The following is a 21,378-nucleotide window of genomic DNA, read 5'->3' as shown; positions in this document are numbered from 1 at the left end:
CTTAATATTAAGCTTCTGAGTCATATAATTTCCTTCCAAGGAAAGCCTCACAGCAGGAGAATAAAGTGGAAGGAGGTGAGAGATGCCCTGCCAGGGTCCCCTTGCAGATATTTTTCTCTACTGTCCCTCTGGTATAAGGCTGCACCCTCTAGAAACCCTACAGATGCTGGAGAGCTAGAGAAAAGAGAACCTCCCTTCTATGAAGGAGGCCCAGACCATGTGGCTGTTTGAAACAACATGTGGAGTCCACTGAAGGGGGACTCATCCAATGGTTGCAAGGCTCTTGCAGAGGCAGGGATACCAGCAGAATGGTGCAGAGGTGCAATCATCCATGTAGGATGTATCCTCCTTCCCTGGATCCCCTGGAGCCACGGGATTGGGAAGTTTCATGCCTGTGCCAGCTCCTCAGTCCCCAACCCCATACTGTCTGGTGGGATGCTTCTCAGCAAGCTCTACAAAGGGAAATCTCACACAGACATCTAATCTGTTCCTTTGGCCTTTTTGCAGAAGGCATTAAGTGCAAAGTGGTGGTGACATTACTGATTTATTATTATGGGTGCTGATTATCAATGTATGGATAAAAGGTTTTAAAGCTATCGAAGTCTCAGACAATGGGAGGGATCTAGCACTGATTTGCAGTCTGATCCTCTGGTATTTACTTCACTCCGAGTTTCAACTAAGAAAGGACAAAAGGACATAGCTTGTCATGAACATAAGTGGGCCACATTGATATGTTTACCATTAACTTTTATAAAAAGACATTCTCCTTTAAGGAAAAAAACGTGACTTCACTAATTTCACAGTAAATGGCACTGCAGTATTCTCATTGGGAGACATTAAGTGGGGCACACATTGACAAAGGGCAAGCAGGTGATCTAGGGACATAAATACAGGAAATAGGCCTGATCATCATTGCATTGATGCCAGTTGTGTAGTTTTGCTGTAGCTAGACTCTTTGGCAGCTTTATCACAGACCTCAGTGGAAGCAGGATCTGGCTGAATATTTACAAATCTATTCAGTTAAAGCTATATTATTCCCAGCTAAAATAGGTGTAAACTCATGACAGCAAGACCTTTATATTCTGGACTATGCTTCTGCAGCCAAATTTGCTAACACAAATGATAGAATTGGTAATGAGGAGGAAGCAAGTATATAAGTGTTTGTTATGAGGGAGCAGTGTGCTCTCCTAAAATCTTAGTTTTATCACACAACGCTGTATATAGGAAGAAGCATATTGGTGAATCCCATGAGTTTGAATAATGTTTCTGCAAAAAGAAAAGGAGTACTTGTGGCACCTTAGAGACTAACAAATTTATTTGAGCATAAGTTTTGTTAGTCTCTAAGGTGCCACAAGTACTCCTTTTCCTTTTGCGGATACAGACTAACACGGCTGCTACTCTGAAACCTGGAATATGTTTCTGTTGATACCAATACCTGTGATCAAGGCAGGTTTTATTTTTTGCTTTTCATTTCATTCCTCAGCATTGCCTTGAGAAATATAGTCTTGCTCTAGTGATATAGTTTGTTGCAGTGACATTGGCAATATTGTAAATATGAATATTAGTAACTGCTGTCTGTCACCTACTCTCGGCAGCTTGTAGCACAGTATCCATTTTTAAATGTTTAATTTTAAATTTCTATTTTACTTCTTGACTGAAGCTGTGGGTGAGATCCTTACCACCACAATGGCTTCTTTAGGCCAGGTAAAAGGGCCAGAGCAGCTTAAAGAGGGTCTACAAGCCCCAGATCCAGCCAGGAGGGGTTATCCCACCCTCTGCAGGAACTGAGGAAGACAGCTGACAGCCTGACTTCCTAAGACCCCCTTGTAAGCACTGGTATAGGGGGCATGCCTAGGATAGAGCAGGAGTGGGGAAGCAGCATGCAGCGCTGTGACCCATAGGCATCTGTGGCAACTTAGACAAGCACCATGGGCTATCTGCATTAGGCCAAGGAGTTGCCTATCATTGGGAGAGCACAAAGGTGGCTTAAAGTCACCTTAGCCTGTGGCCCCCCGCCCACCTCCCCAATCCCACTGGACTGTGAGTTCTATGCTGTGCCTCTATGGGTTTGTCTACACACAAAAATTTCCAGCACAAATCCAGGTTTTCTCACCTCCCCCTTCCCCCCCACAACACACACAGAAACTCACTCTGTGAGTTTCACTCCTGCAGGAGAGTGAGTTCTTCAATTAGTTCAATTAGTGAAGTTCTGTGTGTGGTTGGGGGGAGGGGGGAGGTGAGAAAACCTGGATTTGTGCTGGAAATGGCCCACCTTGATTATCATGCACATTGTAGGGAGAGTGGTCACTTTGGATGAGCTATTACCAGCAGGAGAGTGAGTTTGTGTGTTTCTTTTTTGGGAAAAAAAAAAAAAGGGGGCCGGGGGTGAGAAAACCTGGATTTGTGCTGGAAATGTCCCACCTTGATTTTCATGCACGTTGTAAGGAGAGTGGTCACTTTGGATAGGCTATTACCAGCAGGAGAGTGAGTTTGTGTGTGTGGTTTTTGGAGGGGGGTGAGGGGGTGAGAGAACCTGGATTTGTGCAGGAAATGGCCCACCTTGATTATCATACACATTGTGAAGAGAGTGGTCACTTTGGATGGGCTATTACCAGCAGGAGAGTGAGTTTGGGGGGGTGGGGGCAGAGGGTGAGAAAACCTGGATTTGTGCTGGAAATGGCCCAACTTGATGATCACTTTAGATAAGCTATTACCAGCAGGAGAGTGGGGTGGGAGGAGGTATTGTTTCATGGTCTCTGTGTGTATATAATGTCTTCTGCAGCTTCCACAGTAGCATCCGATGAAGTGAGCTGTAGCTCACGAAAGCTCATGCTCAAATAAATTGGTTAGTCTCTAAGGTGCCACAAGTACTCCTTTTCTTTTTGCGAAAACTAATCAATGCTGATCCTTAATCTTTGTTTTTTTAAGCACAATAACTAGCACTCCCATTTCCTGCTCTTTGTGTTCCATGTACCTCTTCACTGATTTTTTAAAAGTTTTCTGAGACCTTTTGAGCTTAAGTCTCAGCTCTGAGGATTTGTTAAGTTTTGTGCTATTATACCTGTTACTGAAAGTTAGGAATAACTTATCCCAGTAACTTCCAAATTCCCCAAATAATCTTTTTTCCCCCAAAAAAGACTTTTTGTGTTTTTTCTGCCACAGTATTCCATTAGTGTATTAAAGAAGTGTATAACTAGCACTCATGCCTTCTCTTCTATTGATATATTAAAACATTTGCAGATGGCTTTCACTGAGCCCCCACTAAAATATTACATAGTAAATTACAATACTCATATAATTCCACTCTAGTACAAAATGGCCTATATGTTTGCCTTACATCTGCAAACCTGATGGTGCAATTTCACATCCATACAGCTAATTAGGTAATCTTTTTTGTTTAAACCTTTCAAACCCCTTCATTATATTTGATTATTTTAATTGAAAACAGCTGGAAATTTCCATCAATGGTACTGGATTTGTTTTATTAATTATTAATTATTATTTTATTACACTTATTATTTCTGTTCTATATGCTTGGTAGGAGGTGGTTTATATCCTTCAAAAGACCTACATAAGCCTGATATTTTGACATTAAAATAAAAGTAAACCTTTTGCTTGCAGATATTAAGGTAAAGTATTAAATACAAAATTTGATTAACTGGAAGGCTTAACATAAATGACAGCTCAAATCAGCTGTGAGAATGAAGGTAAATGGGATTATATTGTTTGTAAGAGAGCTGACAGAGGTAAGAAACATATTACAGGGTGACTATAAATCAAAAATAAAGTTTAGCAAAGTAGTACCTACAACATTTTGGAAATCATTCTATAAATGATAGCAATATAGAGGGAAAAACCCACCGTGAAATATAAATGAAATCTATGATCCTCCTTGGACTGGGAGGAAGACATATTGTTTCTGATATTAGTGTCCCTGATGTTCCTGGATCTGCTGACCAATAACATCTCTGGGAACTCGGATGATAGCCATACCAAATCATTTCTTGAAGCACCACATGTAGATCCACACACAAAACTAATATCATATAAAACAAATCTTTTCCTTTCTGAGGAAGTCTCTCTTTATAATCATTTAAATTTACCTTCAAAAATCTCTTCAAAAAGCTCTCAATCATTGCATTGGATTGTATGTTCCAAAGAATTATGGGCAGGTAATAGTAAGGGACATGACAAAAGGTAAGACTATATAAAAATGCAGTAAAGGTATTCTAAAAGTAAATTCCCATCATAAAAATGAATATGAACTTTTCTATCAAGTTCTAATCACAATAAAAGTGACTTACCTGTGGAACTCATTGTCACAGGATATTAATGAAGCCAAGTACTCAGTAGAATTTTTAAAAAGGTGTATTTATATGGATAATGCCAGCCACAGTTAAATTCGACAGTATAAAAAACATCTTTAAAAGGGATATAAACCCCCATGGCTTCAATATATAATGCACCCACTAACTAGAGGAGCATGTTAGAAAGAATTTACCATAATTGTTCTTTTTTTTCTTTCTTCTGCAGCATTTGATCCCGACTACTGCCAGAGACACAAGGCTGGAATAGATAGAGTGCTGATCCAATCAGGTATCAAAACCCAAAAAGAGCCATTGACATCACTTCTCAGCATAGGTGAGCATGGCAGAATCTGGCCCTTTAACAGAAGATTTTTCTTGCGTGAGAACTGAGGATGCTATCATGCTCCCGTTGAAGTCAATGGGATTTTTACCATTGACATCAAAGGGAGCTGAATCAGGCCCTGAGTTAGGATAGCAAGATATTTACTCACATCGATTAATTTCTGAAGTCTATCACAGCCAAAGGAGGGCCAACTTTACCTGCTTCTCCTCACAGTCCACTCATTCAGTGGCTATCCTCACGTTTTATTTTAACTCACAGGGCTCACAAGGCAGGAATGAAATACTACCAGACTGGAATTCTCCATTCACACCCATCCTACGGTGATATAAATCAACACACAAGGTGTGAGGCACTGGAGAATCAACCTGTAGTCTTTTTACCAAATTCTAGTACGTTGTGCTAAGACATACTACTAGAACTTCTTTCCCCCCGGCCCCCGCCCCACACACACACCTTTTTTTTTAAAAGAATATCAGGATTTCAGAACATTGTTTCATCTTATCAATTAAATTATTACTCCAGGCCTGTATCTTCTTATACAGATACTTCAGGAAACTCTGAGTTAGAGTGCCACAAAGGAATAAATCCTATTTATGAAATTCAAATATGCTTAAGAAGCTTGTGTACTTGTTTTCTTTACCAGTGCTAGATAATTAATCAATGGTTCTTTCTATTGTCTTTCCCATGAAATTTCAATATCTCATATTTGGAACTAAGATTGCTTTTTTCTTCTCTGCTCATACCAGACCAAAAATGAAATTTCTCTGAGCCTCCTTGTATGCATCTCAGTTCCCAGATGCCTCTGGTAGATTTGTCCAGCATTTCTTCTTTTCTAAAGAGAAATTTCCCCAAGCTTTTGTGTAAGGGATTTTCTACTTTAAACAGCATGCTATTTAACTTACATTTCCCTCTTGAAAATTAAAATTTTTGTCTGTTTCGGTAGCAACTCTAAAAGTAAATTAAGTATTTTCTGCAGCGTTTGGGATCAAAACACTGCAACAAAACACGCCAAGTCTGGGGGAACATTTGGAGCAGTGCAACCCCCAAAAGTGAAAGAAGAGGAATTGTCCCTTGATTTATCTTAGGCAGAGCAGACGCCTTCCCTAATTTTATTTCTGCCAGTGAGGAGAGAGAGAGACCCTGGAGTCTTTCTCCAGAGTTGATACCCCTCTGTATGTAAGGAGACAGTATGTAAAGAGAGGCATTTGGAGGCACCACTTGCACAGGAAAACTAGGAAGCAATTGGCATTCAAGGAGGCAGAAATCCAGCAGACTTGGCCAGCTAGGAGAATTTCCTCATTGTAAAGCTCCTAGTGGTTTAGAGAAAATATAGGTTTCAGAGTAAGAGCCGTGTTAGTCTGTATTCGCAAAAAGAAAAGGAGTACTTGTGGCACCTTAGAGACTAACCAATTTATTTGAGCATAAGCTTTCATGAGCTACAGCTCACTTCATCGGATGCATACTGTGGAAAGTACAGAAGATCTTTTTATACACACAAACCATGAAAAAATGGGTGTTTACCACTACAAAAGGTTTTCTCTCCCCCCACCCCATTCTCCTGCTGGTAATAGCTTATCTAAAGTGATCACTCTCCTTACAATGTGTATGATAATCAAGGTGGGCCATTTCCAGCACAAATCCAGGGTTTAAGAAGAATGTCTGAGGAGGGGGGGGAGGAAAAAACAAGGGGAAATAGGTAATTGTTTTTTCCTCCCCCTCCCCCCCCCCCCCAGACGTTCTTGTTAAACCCTGGATTTGTGCAGGAAATGGCCCACCTTGATTATCATACACATTGTAAGGAGAGTGATCACTTTAGATAAGCTATTACCAGCAGGAGAGTGGGGTGGGGGGGAGAGAAAACCTTTTGTAGTGGTAAACACCCATTTTTTCATGGTTTGTGTATATAAAAAGATCTCCTGTACTTTCCACAGTATGCATCCGATGAAGTGAGCTGTAGCTCAAGAAAGCTTATGCTCAAATAAATTGGTTAGTCTCTAAGGTGCCACAGGTACTCCTTTTCTTTTAGAGAAAATATAGCAGGTCTAAACCATCCTCTTCCCCTTACAGCCATCAGTATAAGTGGCATAAGCAGGAAAAAGAGGCTTGGACAAAGGTTGTCTATGATCCAGCTCTTCCCAGCTGCCAAAATGACCCTTGGGAGAACTAGACCTTGCAGGTCTGAACTGAATTCCCAGCTAAAGCAGAAAGTGTATTTCATAGTCAAGGATCCCACACTGATAAAGCCAAAAAAAAAAAAGTGTCAGTGTTTTTTTTATTTTTACCTTTTCGATGTCACACAAATTTCCAGTAAATTTTGACCATTGGCCTGTTCTTGTTTAATCTGAACCCATAGCTCTGTTCAAAGGAGTTATGGAAGAGGGGCTGCAGGGTTGGACAATGCCAACTCAGTTTTTCTAATGAGTTTGCCGCTATGAAATGTAATATCTTCAAACTGCTACAGTTACAGGCTGTTTCCCATTTGCTTATTGGGCAAATACTACAATCTTAGCAATGCTTTTATTAACCAGTACTCAAGCAACTTGTGATCCATTTTCATTACTCAGCCAAACATCAGTCTTGCCCCTCCCTATGCTCTTACCTGTTTACTGATCTGGTTGCATATCTGCAACAGATTTGAGAGTTTACCATTAACAAATGGCATCAGAAGTAATACATTGTACATAACCCCAAGTCCTGCATTGCTTTAACATCCAAAATTCAGGGTGTACTTTGGGTTCACAAGAAATATTTGTGCAAAGCTCTGAAGTAGCGTTTAATCTTCTATTTGCAGTTTCTCTGTCAATCCTTCAGTTCCTCCCTGGGGTTTCCTTCAGATATCTCCGTATATTGATTTTTTAAAATCATTTGTGCTTTTTTAATCTGTTGTTATTGTTAGTAAAGAGGCATGTTAGATGATACAATTTAATAGTTGGACAGATCCTACATTACAGCAGCAATTCAAAAAAGTTCACGTCACTCCAAATACTGATCAGGAGGTTTCCTTTCTCCAGCTCCACTCCAACTGAGAGCTATAATGAGGCTTTATGAAATGCATATTTATGTGTTCCCCAAGGAAAAGTCATTTTGGTGTCAGGGGAAAAGGTGAGAGGACGGGAGGGAGGTCTGAGACCATCACTACGCACATTTCCCCAGGAAATGTTTTACTAAAAATCAGATTTTTCTTCAGCCTGCAAGAGGACAGAATATGATTATGGGAACTTTGTTCTGCAAAATTCTGCCTGGAGCTGAATGTTTGTGCTATAGGAAGGTCATGAGAGTTCGAGGGATTGAAAGGAGGAGAGATTTTATTCCACCCAGAAGAGAGCAGGATTCTATTTCCAAAATTGACTTGTTGCTTATTTTAATTATTGAAAAACTCAAGACTGCTAACCTGCCATTATGAAGTGTTTGGCTTCACTTCAAGTTCCCTGTAACAGCTATTTAAATCTCTCTGGGAAATCTTAGTGTTTCTCTTACATTTTTGTGCACTATTTTTTCATTCAAATTGGTTTGTCCAAACTTTGATGCAATTCCTAGCCTTGGCCCTAAATATTTTGGTATTAATCATCAGATATTCCAGGTGCAGGGCACCATTTCCCCAGCACCCCAAATCCACTCACCCACCTCATCCGTACTGGTAGCACCTTACCATCCATTCTGCCCCACACCTTACCATTCCTGCTTCCCTAAAATACACCTAACAGATGATTTAAAAGCCGCTAGTCTTTATTTCCTAATCAAACAAAATTCTGAAAGAATAACTGAATGCTCTGTGTGCATGAGTATGTCATGAACACATTCACTTTCATGGTAACAAACATCCACTAGAGAGTAGACTAACATGAAACTAAATATTAAAAGACCAGCCATTTCTTTCTGCTGTATGGTGTGAAGACGGGAAAGGAGAGGAAATTCGAGGGACAGGAGTCAAAATTGTCAGAAGTGGAGTATGAATGCAACATTGTATGCTCCCCTCCTCCCCCAGAGGCTGGGCCCCCTTCAGGTTCAGAGTCTGCCTGAGAGGCGAAACCAGGGAGCAGTTGCTCTATATGGCACGTTCCCCTCTGAAATTAAACACCCCCCTGAGCGCAGCAAGTTTCAGCGCTGTAAAGCGCCAGTGTAGACAGTGCACGAGGTATGCCCCTTCTGGAGGTGGGTTTTTAGAGCGCTGGGAGAGCTCTCTCCCAATGTTCCGCTGTGACTACACAAACCATGTTAAAGTGCTTTAACGTTGCCAGTGTAGACAAGCCCTTAAGACAGGTGTTTGCACAAAAGTGAGGAAGTGAATGCAGCTCAGATCAGCATTAGCTTCTGATCTGCACTACCTCCTCGGTGCCTGATCCAAAGCCCTTTGATACTGATTGAAAGAGTCCCGTTGATGTCTATGGGCTTTGGACCAGAAGCTTGGAAAGGGGAGAACACATAGGCATAGCAGAGGGATCAACGACATCTGGCTCTGTAGAGACACACAAAATCACAACTGAGCCAAAACTGCCTACCTGATGGCATCCCTTTAAATTAGGGCTCCCTTTGTGCAGTGGTGCTTCCATGGCAGAAGTCAAAGAATTTATTAAAAGGGTCTTGAAAGAACAGTTTATTCTGTGTATTTGAGAGAGAATAAAGTTGTAATTGTTGATGTCTTGTATGTCAATGTCTTTATATTTGTATTGACTGGAACAATATGATATTTTCCATTTTTCCCTGGCAAAATGTTGGCTGTAAAAATGTTTGTTTGAAATTCATAGGAACTGGTCAACATTTTGTAATTTTTTTTTTTTAAAAACCAAGCACATATTCACTGGAGATACTGTTTCAATGGTCATTCACTACCAGTGCACGTGAACAAGTCCTGCTTCTTAATAACAGCTATCAAGATACCCACAGATGCACAACTAGTTGTTTACTTCAATGTATTAAAAGTGCATGTGAAAAACCCTATGCACCTTACAGTCCTTATAAAAAGATACAACATTTAACAGGAAAAGAAAATCCCTCAACTCCCTGCAAAATAAAATCCACCGCTCAACCTTCCTCATTCTACAATTTTATTTATTTAGTATGATTAAAGTGAGTTGTCTGGAGCACTATGAATCATGCAATTTGTAAAAAAAAAAAAAAAACCCAACCCAATATTCATAAAACACTCCTAAAAAAATGAATCCTATATAATTGCTGTTTCCAGGGTCTACCTACACCATAAAATATCATGTGTCCTATCTGTGAACAGAGAAGAAGAACATCTAAAAGGGATACTGGGAAGTAATCCGGTTGCATGTGAGAACAGCAGTTTGGAGCAGCAGCAACAGGGCATCTTAGGATTTGTCTTCACTACAGCGCTACATCAATGCAACTAAGCTGATGTAGTGTGTCTGGAGAAGACACGCTATGTCGACGGGAGAGTGCTCTCCGGTCAATATAATTATTCCACCTCAGTGAGAGGTGGAAGCTGTGTCAGTGGGAGAGTGTCTCCCACCTACATAGTGTGGTGTAGACACCGCTTTAAGTCGATGTAACTTATGTCGCTCAAGGAGGTTGGTTTTTTCACACCCCTGAGTGATGTACGTTACATCGATTTAAGTGGTAGTGTAGACAAGCCCTAAGATTCTGCTGTATGGTTTTGATAGTATTCCTCCCTTGCACCCGCTGAATTGCAGAGGCAGGTCCTTAGGTGTTTTGAAAAACCCAATATAAACAAAAATATTTTCCTGAATTTGAAAAATTATTTTCAATGAAAACTGTTAAAAAGCTAAAGACGATAGTATTGTGTCAGAGTGAATGACAACTGGACAATGAATCTTACTGAAACTGACTCCTTAACTTTCATTGTCCAAGCTGAATGGAATGCAAAAATGTCAACAACAGTGTAAATGGTTAAAGTGTATCAGGATTGTGTTGAATTCAATGAGAAGTTTGTATGAGAGGGGACTGCAAAAATGGGGCTTGAGGCCATAGCTCTTAGCTAAGGTCGTAGACTGATAGGTGCATTAGAAATAGCACAGACACATAGAACCCGGGGATTAGCTGAAAAAAGTGGCCACCATGCAAAAAGAAATTAAAATTGTGTATTCTAAAAAATGATAAATTAGACAACCTTGATGAAATCTGCCCCTGTGGCCTGCTTACAGCAAAAGTTGAAGTTTGGGTAGGGGAAAATCTAATACCTCCAAGGCTACCAGTGAAGCAAAAAATTGTATTAGCTTTACAGCCTGAAGCATATTTGTTAGTATTTAACAAATTATGTGCTTCATTTAAATACTGTTGCCAGTAGCCAAATATATTAAATTCACCTCATTAGGTTTTAAGTCAATCAAGTTAAAAAATTAAAAGATGCTTTTCTTACTTTATGCCTAGGTACTTCTGTGCTCATTCAATAAATGCCAAAGGGATTCCTATGCCACAAAGGTCTTTTTCCATAACCATTTGTCTGCAGGTCTCCTGAACTTAGACTGTAATATGGAAAGACAAGGCATCCATGTGATTTCAGAATATTGCCGATGTTCCACAGTTAGAAAGTTAGCTGTAATATCAAATATGTGAGCGCCTGAATCACTTACATTGCGAAGAGCCATATGCTCCTCGGGTAAAAAGAAAGAAATAGGCACAGAAAAGGCTAAAGAACTGACTTTACTACGCCAAATAAGTTGCATCAAGCAGAGGTTGTATGGTCACATGAGGAATAATGATGTGAGAATCTGGAGACCTAAATTCTATTCCTAACTCTTCCACCAACCTTCTGTGTGACCTCGAGCAAGTCTCTTTATCACATGTGCCTTTGTTTCTCAATTTGTAAAATGGAGATATTTAGCCTCTTTAAGCAAAGGTCTTTAAGCTGTAGAGATGAAAAGCATGATATAAGAACTACTTATTATTAATACCCATCATGCTAGTTAGAACCCGTTCCTGTATCTCTTTGTCAAGAAAAAGCCCTATTTCTGTTGCCATGGCTAGATTCACTAAAGGCACTGTGCTGGGAAGAGGTACAGCACTACACCCCATGCATATGGCAGCATCTGTGGTATACAGTATGGTATACAGAAGTCCTGGTATTTATGAAAATATAGCAAACTTTTCCTGTACCCTTGAAGAATGAGATGAATTCTATGAACTCCCAATATTTATAGCTTGTGCTTATATGGTTAAACATCTACGGAAACATTTAAAATTTGCCAGACCACAGTATACATTTCTGCCAATCACAAGTTAATGCTGCTTGGAATAGCAGTATTGAAACTGAGGAAAAAAGAAGCAGTTGTTGACTATCCTATTTAAAGAGTCACAAAACTCATAAAATACATTCTTTGACTAATATAATTGTGATTTACTTTGCCTTTCTCTGGGCCTAATTCAACAGGATATTTAAACACATGCCTAACTAGAAGCCCATGAGTAGTCACATGGATGTTAGTAGGACTAATCACATGCTTCAAGTTAGACTTGTGGTTGAATACCGTGCTGAATTGGGGTGTATAAGATGAGTGAATAATAGTGGAAGGAAACTATCAATTTGAGAAACATCACAAAATTCCTTGAATAAATTATTTGACTAAGTGTAATCAATAACTTGACCTTTTTAGCAGGAGTTTTTTTTACTTAGAATGGGACCCCGTTTCTTTTTTTCCCTAAAACTGTACTTAGGTTTTGATGGCTGAGGTCTTCTGTCCTTGCAGGTCAGCACTACTCAAGCAAGTTTATAACTAACTACTTTGACAGCCAGTTAGAAAGCTCTGATGTGTTTGACAACTCATCCATCACTGACCATATGGTATGAACTACAATACAGCAATCAGCAGCAACAGCAGTGCCAGGTAAATGACATTCAGAAGAAGCTTTATCACAACAAAATCCATAAGAATAAAAAAGGTAGAACTATATTAATTATTAATAAGTTAATTAACCAATGTTAAACTTCTATCCAATTCTCCTACTAGGTAAACTACTGATATAAAAATGTTAAATTACTTGCTATTAGTATAAAAGCCACTTGTCAGTTAGAGAGAAGTTTATTTCTGTCTCACTGGTCTGCTTATTCCACTGTAGAACCCTTTTTAAATACAGAATTGCCAATTGGATCAATCTTTTAATTTTATTATAATGTAAAATAAAGTTCACTATGATCTGAACTAGAAGCATCTAATTCACTGCACTTAATCTGATCAGACTCCTCATATATTGTCCAGGTCAACAAAGGCAATTTATGAAATGTTATACTGAACATACCAGTAATGAATTATTGATCTATCTTTTTCTACCTTTTACTTTGGAGGTAAAATAAAGATGTATTCAAACAGGAAGTATTTCTATTAAATTTAACATCTCTCATATTATATTTAATTTTCAATTTCAGTTCTCTAATTTATGCATCATCTGGGGATTCTAAACTGATGACATCTAGAATGCCAATATAATCAATGCCATTTCAGTGGATTTTTATTGGTGTGTGATACAAATATTTATTGCAGAGTCTGAGTTCAGTCAGTTCTTGCCAAAACTCAGATTATTATAATCAGAATTGAATGCGCATGAAAAAAACCCAAACAAATTAACAATGTGTTCAGTGAAATTCTATGAAGAAACCAAAGCAAAATGTGGTGCTCACAGCTGACCATCCCACCTGTTTTTTTTCTCTATAGATGGGGAAGGAGGGAGAACAACTGGCTCTGTATGGACAGGGGAGCTGGAATCTGAGATAGGAAGAAATTTTCCTCCAGGGCATGGAGTGACAGCAGAGCTGCTCTGCAAATGCTAGTGCAAGATCAATAAACTGCAGTCAACTGTGTTGCACCTCCAAATCTCCACCTCCCCCACCCACCACCACACACACACTTGGGTTGGGAAAAGGGCTGTGGCGCTCCATAATCAGGGATCCGCTGGCCCCAAACCCATTCCTCCCTGGGCTTCTCATCTAAATCAGCCTGAAGACAACCCCCAGGAAACTGGACTGTGCATTGCACAGAAGAGGCACTATTTGTAGACCATACTTGGGAGTGAGTAAATCATGGCATTTTCCCCTGCCATACACCCCCACCCCCAGCACATTCACACCACCACTGCTCCCCTTTCCAGTCTGGCAGGGTGATCATTTTCAAATGTGAATGACTGAGCAAGCATGTGACCCCAATAGGACAGGTAACTAAGAGGTCATTTGCTATAGGCCACACTTTATTCAGTCTTTCCACAGCCATCAATAAATAACCATAGGTAGAACAATAGTTCCCTACAGCAGTTACCTACAATGACCAGAACCATTTTTTTCTAAACTTATTCCTAAGGTGAGTGAACCTTCCACCTTCTCTAATGAACCTTCCACCTTCTCTAATGAACTTCCCTCTTTTGGAACAGAAGGGTTTCTCTTACTGTACAGAGCCGCATAACAGGATTTCAAATGAAGAAAGAAGGATTCTGCTAAGTATGTGATGCCAGGGAAATTTTGTTTCCTTAAAGTCCCTTCATTATTTACAGTTGCCAATGTTAGAATATTTTATAAATTGTCTCTGGCCAAAATTAACTGCAGTTCTGAGGGTGACCTGCACTACTCCAACATCTGCTTCTCCCTCACCTTTAATCAGGACCAGAGATCAGAAAACTCACAGAAGTGATGTACTCAGGGTCAGATTCTGATCTTGCTTACGTCAGTGTAAAGGTGTAACTCCACTCAGTGCCAGTTGAACTACCGCAGTGTAAAAGTGAGAGAGAGCAATATAGTCATAGCAGTGCCCTATAGCTCACAGATAGAACTGCAGAATGATTTAAACAGAGGTCAACATCCTGTGTTCTTAACTCCAAATATGTAAAGGTGAATTGGGAAGATTATAATGGAGGGAACAGGATAAAAACAAAATTAAAATTAGTGCTGTCGATTAATTGTAGTTAACTCACACGATTAACTCAAAAAAATTAATCGCAATTAATCACAGTTTTAATTGCACTGTTAAACAATAGAATACCAATTGAAATTTATTAAATAGTTTGGATGTTTTTCTACATTTTCATATATATTGTATTCTCTGTTGTAATTGAAATCAGTATGTTATTTTTTATTACAAATATTTTCACTGTAAAAATGATAAACAAAAGAAATAGTATTTTTCAATTCACCTCATACAAGTACTGTCTCTTTATCATGAAAGTGCAACTTATAAATGTAGATTTTTTTGGTACATAACTGCACTCAAAAACAAAACAATGTAATACTTCAGAGCCTACAAGTCCACTGAGTCCTGCTTCTTGTTCAGCCAATTGCTAAGACAAACAAGTTTATTTACATTTACAGGAGATAATGCTTCCCTCTTCTTATTTACAATGTTACCAGAAAGTGAGAACAGGCATTTGTATAGTACTTTTGTAGCTGGCATTGCAAGGTATTTACGTGCCAGATATGCTAAACGTTCATATGCCCCTTCATGCTTCGATGACCATTCCAGAGGACATGCTTCCATGCTGATGACACTCATTCAAAAAATAATGCCTTAATTAAATTTGTGACTGAACTCCTTGTGAGAGAATTGTATGTCCCCTGCTCTGCTCTACAGAACCCAAACCACCAAAAAAGAAAATCAACCGTCAGCTGACTCAGAGGATGAAATGAACATGCATCAATCTGCACTGCTTTGAATTGTTATCGAGCAGAACCCGTCATCAGCATGGATGCATGCCCCCTGGACTGTGTTTGAAGCATGAAGGGACATGAATCTAGCGCATCTGGCACGTAAATTGTGATGCCGGCTACAACAGTGCCATGTGAACGCCTGTTCTCACTTTCAGTGACATTGTAAACAAGAAGCGGGCAGCATTATCTCCTGCAAATGTAAACGAACTTGTTTGTCTGAGTGATTGGCTGAACAAGAATTAGGACTGAGTGGACTTGCAGGCTCTAAAATTTTAGATTGTTTTATTTTTGAATGCAGTTTTTTTTTTACATAATTCTACATTTGTAAGTTCAACTTTCATGATAAAGAGATTGTACTACAGTACTTAGGTTAATTGAAAAATACTATTTCTTTTGTTTTTTTTACAGTGCAAATACTTGTAATCAAAAATATAAAGTGAGCACTGTACACTTTATATTCTGTGTTGTAATTGAAATCAATATATTTGAAAAATATAGAAAACATCCAAAAATATTTAAATAAATGGTATTATATTATTAACAGTGCGATTAATCGCAGTTAATTTTTTTAATCACGTGATTAATCATGATTAATTTCTTTAATTTCTTGACAGCCTTAATTAAAATGCATACACTTTATATTTACATACATAGAACAAATACCAGTTTTATTATGCTTCTCAGGGGCATAATTAAATTGATTTCATATCATTCCCTAAGTGAAATGAGTGGATGTACCACATAGATACTACAGACATTAGCATTTTTGTCAGTTGATGAGAAAGCATTTCACATGAAAACTCATTGATCAGCAAAATGTAAACACAACCAAAGCATTGCCTGTCTATTTTCATTTCCCATGCAAAGTTCTGAATTATTAATAACATTGCAGTCACTGATGTAACTTCTTTTAAAGAAAAAAGCCTTCATAAAATGTCTAAAGTGCTTGATCTAAATAAAAAAACCTGCTAACCATGTCCTCTAGTAAAGGCTACTAGTGTGACAAAATAATACACCTTGATAAAATTATATTGACATTTAGCACAAGAAATACAGAAATATGGATATGATTTTCATTCAGTAAAATCATATAGTCTGGACTATATTTTGGCTCCAGGAATCACAGCCAATTTGGGGAGGTGTTAAATACCCCGGGCCCTTTAAATCACCCCTGGAGCTACCAGCTGCAGAGGCAGCTGGGAGCCCCAGGGCTCAGGGGAGATTTAAACGGCCCCGGGCTCTGGCCGCCGCTACCACAGTGGAGCTCCGGGCCCTTTAAATCACTGCCGGAGCCCTGTCACCACTACCCCGGGGCTCTGGCAGGGGGGCTCAGGGAGCGCTTTAAAGGGCCCAGGGCTCCAGCCACTGTGGGGATCCCCGGTGCTCCGGCAGGGGAGCTCGGGGGGGGGGGGGGGCTTTAAAGAGCCTGGGGCTCCCCGCAGTGGCTGGAGCCCCTGGCCTTTTAAAGCACCACCTGAGCCCCGCTGCCAGAGCCCTGGGGTAGTGGAGGCAGGGCTCCAGCTGTGATTTAAAGGGCCAGGGGCTCCGGCCGCTGCGGCATGCCCCAGGCCCTTTAAATTGCCAGCCTGGGGAAGCTGGTCTGGTCCGGCACGGAGTACTGGCTCTTGCCGGTACGCTGTACCGGACCATACTGGCTTACTTTCACCTCTGGGTACATCGCACCAGCGGAGGACAAATGGAGGACAAACAGTCAGATGCAGGCAGAACTCCTCCAAAGATGCTGGGAGGAATAGTTCCTGTGCTCCTTTTGGAGATGCAATGAGTTCTCTCTCCAACACCAGCCTCAGATTGGTACACTGAATCTGACTGTAGCCATGACCCCTTTGGCATGTGTAGCACCACTGCATGGAGTACACGTACCAACACTCTCGCTGCTTCTTGCACAGAGTACTAGGGGGCAATGGGGGCAGAGTGCCCTATATCATCTCTCAACCCTTACACACATGTGCAGAGGCCACCGCTGAATTCACCATGCAACAGCTCACTTTCTAATACCAAATATATACATGGTATTCAGGATAGTAACATGGACTTCTGCCAAAAAGAGTAGCCAAAAAGGGTAGCAAAGGTCATTTCTTGATTATTAATCTCCTTATTCAGGCAAACCTTATGACCTGAATAAGGATGCAAGACTTGGGTCGAAATCTTAGAAATAAAACAATGCAATTTAATATGCATTTCCTGATTTACTTTCTTTCCTAATCACATGTGTTTTGAGTAAGAAAGATCCTCCTCAAACACACACAAAAACTAACAAGTTCTTATTAGTAATAAAAATAAATGATAAAATGGGCTGTTATCAGGCATCATCATTCTCCCATGTTTGGAATATACATAAAAGTCCAGTTGTAAATTTAACTCAGGATTTAATAAATCTTATGGTCTATAATGCCCAATCCTGCAAAGCCTTACACTCATACCTAACTTCATTCATCAAGAAAGAATCCTACTAATTTAAAAATAGACAATTGACTTTATTGGAACTACTCACCATGCATAAAATTAAGCACATGTGTAAGGCTTTGCAGGATTGAAGCCTATGTAAATAGTCCATAGTTCAAGTTATTTGACCTCTAAAGGATATTGTAGGATCCATATATCAGAGAGAGGGAGTTTTGTGAGAGTCTGGTTAAGAAGGTAGGGGTCTTAATTTTTCTTAAAATTATTGCTCAAGCTTGGACATTTTCAGCGATTGGAAGAGTCTATTTATTCCATTGTATGTTTGAAATGAGTATCAAAGGCCCCCAGAGCCTGAGAAGAGCTTAAAAACAAGTAAAAAGTTGATACAAACCAAAATAAATATATACTTTTCATTCCAGAGAAGCAAACTACATTCTTGGAAACTTTCAAACAAGAGTGTTTACCTTAACTCAGCAATTTAAAAAGACAAAACAAACAAACAAAAATCCAAACTTGAGATGCATGATTAAAAACGTGAAACAGGAAGTGTGCCCTTTAAATACCAACTCCTAATTGCGGAGATATTAATATGTAAATCTAATTACGTACATTTAAGGATTAGGTATTTCATTAAATCTGCCTTGACGTAAATTGCACAGTCAGTTCTTTTATTAAGACTGATCATCAATTTCCATTCTGGTATTTGTTAATAATAACTGACAAAATATCAGAGGTTCACCCTTGCTGCAAGCATTTCAATGATGGCTTTACAGCGCAGCTAAGTTAAATACCCTCATGCTCAGCTCCAGATCATTCATGATGTTCTATTAATGTCTTACGTGACATGAGTAAAAAAGCTTAATTTTAGCCAATATATATTATATTTATTGGCAATTCAAGGGTGCATATATAATCCAATTATCAGAGACTTGAAATAGTTTTGCACTATTGCCCTCCGAGCTGGTCCAAGCATTCTTTTTAACTACTGACAGTCTAATAGTTGGCTGGGATCAAGTCATGTGTCTGATATTAATTGAAGAAGGCACCATCGGTATCTTTGGCTGTATCACAGTGCAACTTCAGGTATTGTAATCCACACTTGGTTACCTTCTAAGCACAAGGGACAATAATTTTATATTCTACAATGTAAATCCAGTCAATTGTATACAGTACATGGAAGAAAATATTTCCTTAACATGCATGAAAGTCAGTTCTCTGTAGTGGAAAACACACGGGAAACTAAGTGGGAAGTACTGGGTCTCAATCCAGCTCCCACTGAAATCAACAAGGGTTGGGGCCTTCAATGGGAGCAGAATAAAGTTAACTGATTATACATAAAAGGCAAACAACAAGGGGAGACTACAGAAAGGCTCTTTCCCGTGCATTCCTATGTTCTCAGGTCCAGTAGTTTATGTTCTCTAGATAGCTGGGCTGGGGGAAGAGGTGTATATGCATATGCATGTCAGGATTATTATTGAAAAGAGCAGAGCCAGGTTTAAAAATGCCAATTATTTTCATGGGAAATTTAGTGGGGTGGCGTCTCTTTTCATCTCAAATTTGCCATGAAAAAATTATGGCTTTCCAATGAAAAACTGAAAAAAAAATTTCAAAACTGTTCTTTTTTTATTTTTAGTATTCAATTTCCATTTTGTGGTTTTGTTGTTGTTTAATTAAATTGAAATAAATTGAAAATATATTTTCCATGAAAAATATTCAACCAGTTCTACAAAAGAGGAATAAAAAACATACAGTGCCAGATTCTTAGCTGTTATAAGTTGTCAAGGCTACATTCAAAGAGAGCTATGTCATAGGGTATGTCTAGACTGCACACACACCCAAAAAAAAAGTGTACTCAACTCAGGCTAGATAGCCTAAGGAAGCTAACAAAATAAAATAGCAGTGAAGATAATGGCAACTTGGCTTTTACCTCAGGTTAGCTAGAGTTCAACCTCAGGCTCCCTATAGAATTGAACTTGATCTGCTAACCCAAGTTAAAAGCCAAATTCCCATGTCTTCACTGCTGTTTTAACCCTATTTAGCTAACGTGGGTTAGCAAACCCAAGTTAAAACCCATTAGATCACCTAGTCTGACCTCCTGTATATCACAGGCCATTAAATTTCGCCAGTAGCCTCTGTACTGAGACCAATAACTTGTGTTTGGCTAAAGCATATCTTCCAGAAAGGCATCCGGTCTTGATGGGAAGACATCAAGAGACAGAGAATCCACCACTTCCACTGACAGTTTGCTCTAGTGGTTAATGTGTGCCTAAATTCTAATGTGATTTTGCATGGTTTCCAGCTACCACCCATTGGTTGTTGTTATACCTTTCTCCACTAGATTGAAGAACCCTTTAGTACCCGGTATTTTTCCCCCTTGGTGGTACTTCTACACCATAATCAAGTAACCACTCAAACTTTTTTGATAAACTAAGCAGACTTACCTCTTTAAGTCTCTCACTGTGAGGCATTTTTTCCAACACTCAAATCATTTTATGGCTCTTTTCTGCACCTTCTCCAAGTTTTCAACATCAGTTTTAATACATGGCCACCAAAACTGTCCACAGTACAGTCCTCACTATGTGAGGAGTTGGCTCTGTAGAATCTGAAATTCAATATTCTGGGGAGGAAAGTGTATTTTTAATAAATGAATCTTCATTTTAAATTGAATGAATGCCAGAATCATTAGTATGTTTAGACTGCTCTATGATGCTCAGACAATACAAAGCAGCTATAATCCCACTTTAATCAACCAGTTAAAAAGCATTTATCATTGCTTTGCATTGCAAAAGCAGTACAAAGCAGCCAGAACACACCAGTGAATTTGGCTTATTATTTTTCTCCTCTGACTAATGTTGGATGAACCATAAAAGATCACTTCTGAGAAATATCTAAATAAATGGACCCTCATCTGAAGTTCACCAGAACTTTTCCGTACATCTTTAGTTTGAAAATTACCTAAGAAAGCAACACTGTCTTATACAATTTCTTAGTTTTGTCCAAGTGAGACATATCAGAACAGCCTTTCTAGTTGTAATTCACAAGTTGTGTTTCAGGTCTCAGTGGAAACCAGGAAATTTAGAAACTGGGTTCAGGGGGTCTTTGAACCGATTCCTATGGAGAACCCAGTGGTTAATCCTATTGCATCAAAGTCAGAGGAAGCTGTGATATAGAGGCCCACTGGTGATTCACTTCTCTGGGTCAGCAACTTTTATCAGGCCTGACATACTCACTACACTTAACACATGGTTGTCATGATATATACTCAAAAGGTGGCATATAATATGTCATTGGAAAACTGACTGACAATACTCTTGTATGATGGCTGTATAAGGTGTATATAAAGAATTGTGAATATGTGCTAAAATTAGACTCTTATAATGTGTTTGGCAAGCAGTGCATAAGCCCAGTTTGCCTTAGACAAAGGAATGTGTGTTTGCATGTCTGACCAGTCTGGTCATCAGGCAGAGATAATGAAGGTACATTTACATATAAGGTAAACAAAGCTAAGAAGCAGGGGGGAAGACAGCATGCTGTCTATACCCCAGCAAGAGAGAGAAACTTTATCTGGGGATAAACTTCAAAAGAATATATTTCAAAGGCTATAAAGACAGAGGGTCTGAACCTCACATGATAAGCAATTGAATCAACTGATTGTATACAATATTACTGTATCATAAAAGTATATTGGGTAAGGTCTTTTA

General features: G+C 39.2%; 1 long non-coding RNA gene across 1 annotated transcript; it reads left to right on the top strand.

Moving 5' to 3' along the window:
- Positions 1 to 2,294: 2,294 nt before the first annotated feature.
- LOC122466504 lies at positions 2,295 to 13,528 on the top strand. The gene is made up of 4 exons (XR_006292097.1): positions 2,295 to 2,335; positions 4,534 to 4,641; positions 12,318 to 12,455; positions 13,281 to 13,528. It is a non-coding gene; the product is annotated as an uncharacterized LOC122466504 (long non-coding RNA).
- Positions 13,529 to 21,378: the final 7,850 nt, after the last annotated feature.

Source organism: Chelonia mydas, chromosome 7 (assembly GCF_015237465.2).
Source record: "Chelonia mydas isolate rCheMyd1 chromosome 7, rCheMyd1.pri.v2, whole genome shotgun sequence".
Taxonomy (NCBI): domain Eukaryota; kingdom Metazoa; phylum Chordata; order Testudines; family Cheloniidae; genus Chelonia; species Chelonia mydas.
The sequence above is the reverse complement of the archived record's forward strand: the minus strand, read 5'-3'. Positions and strand labels throughout refer to the sequence as shown.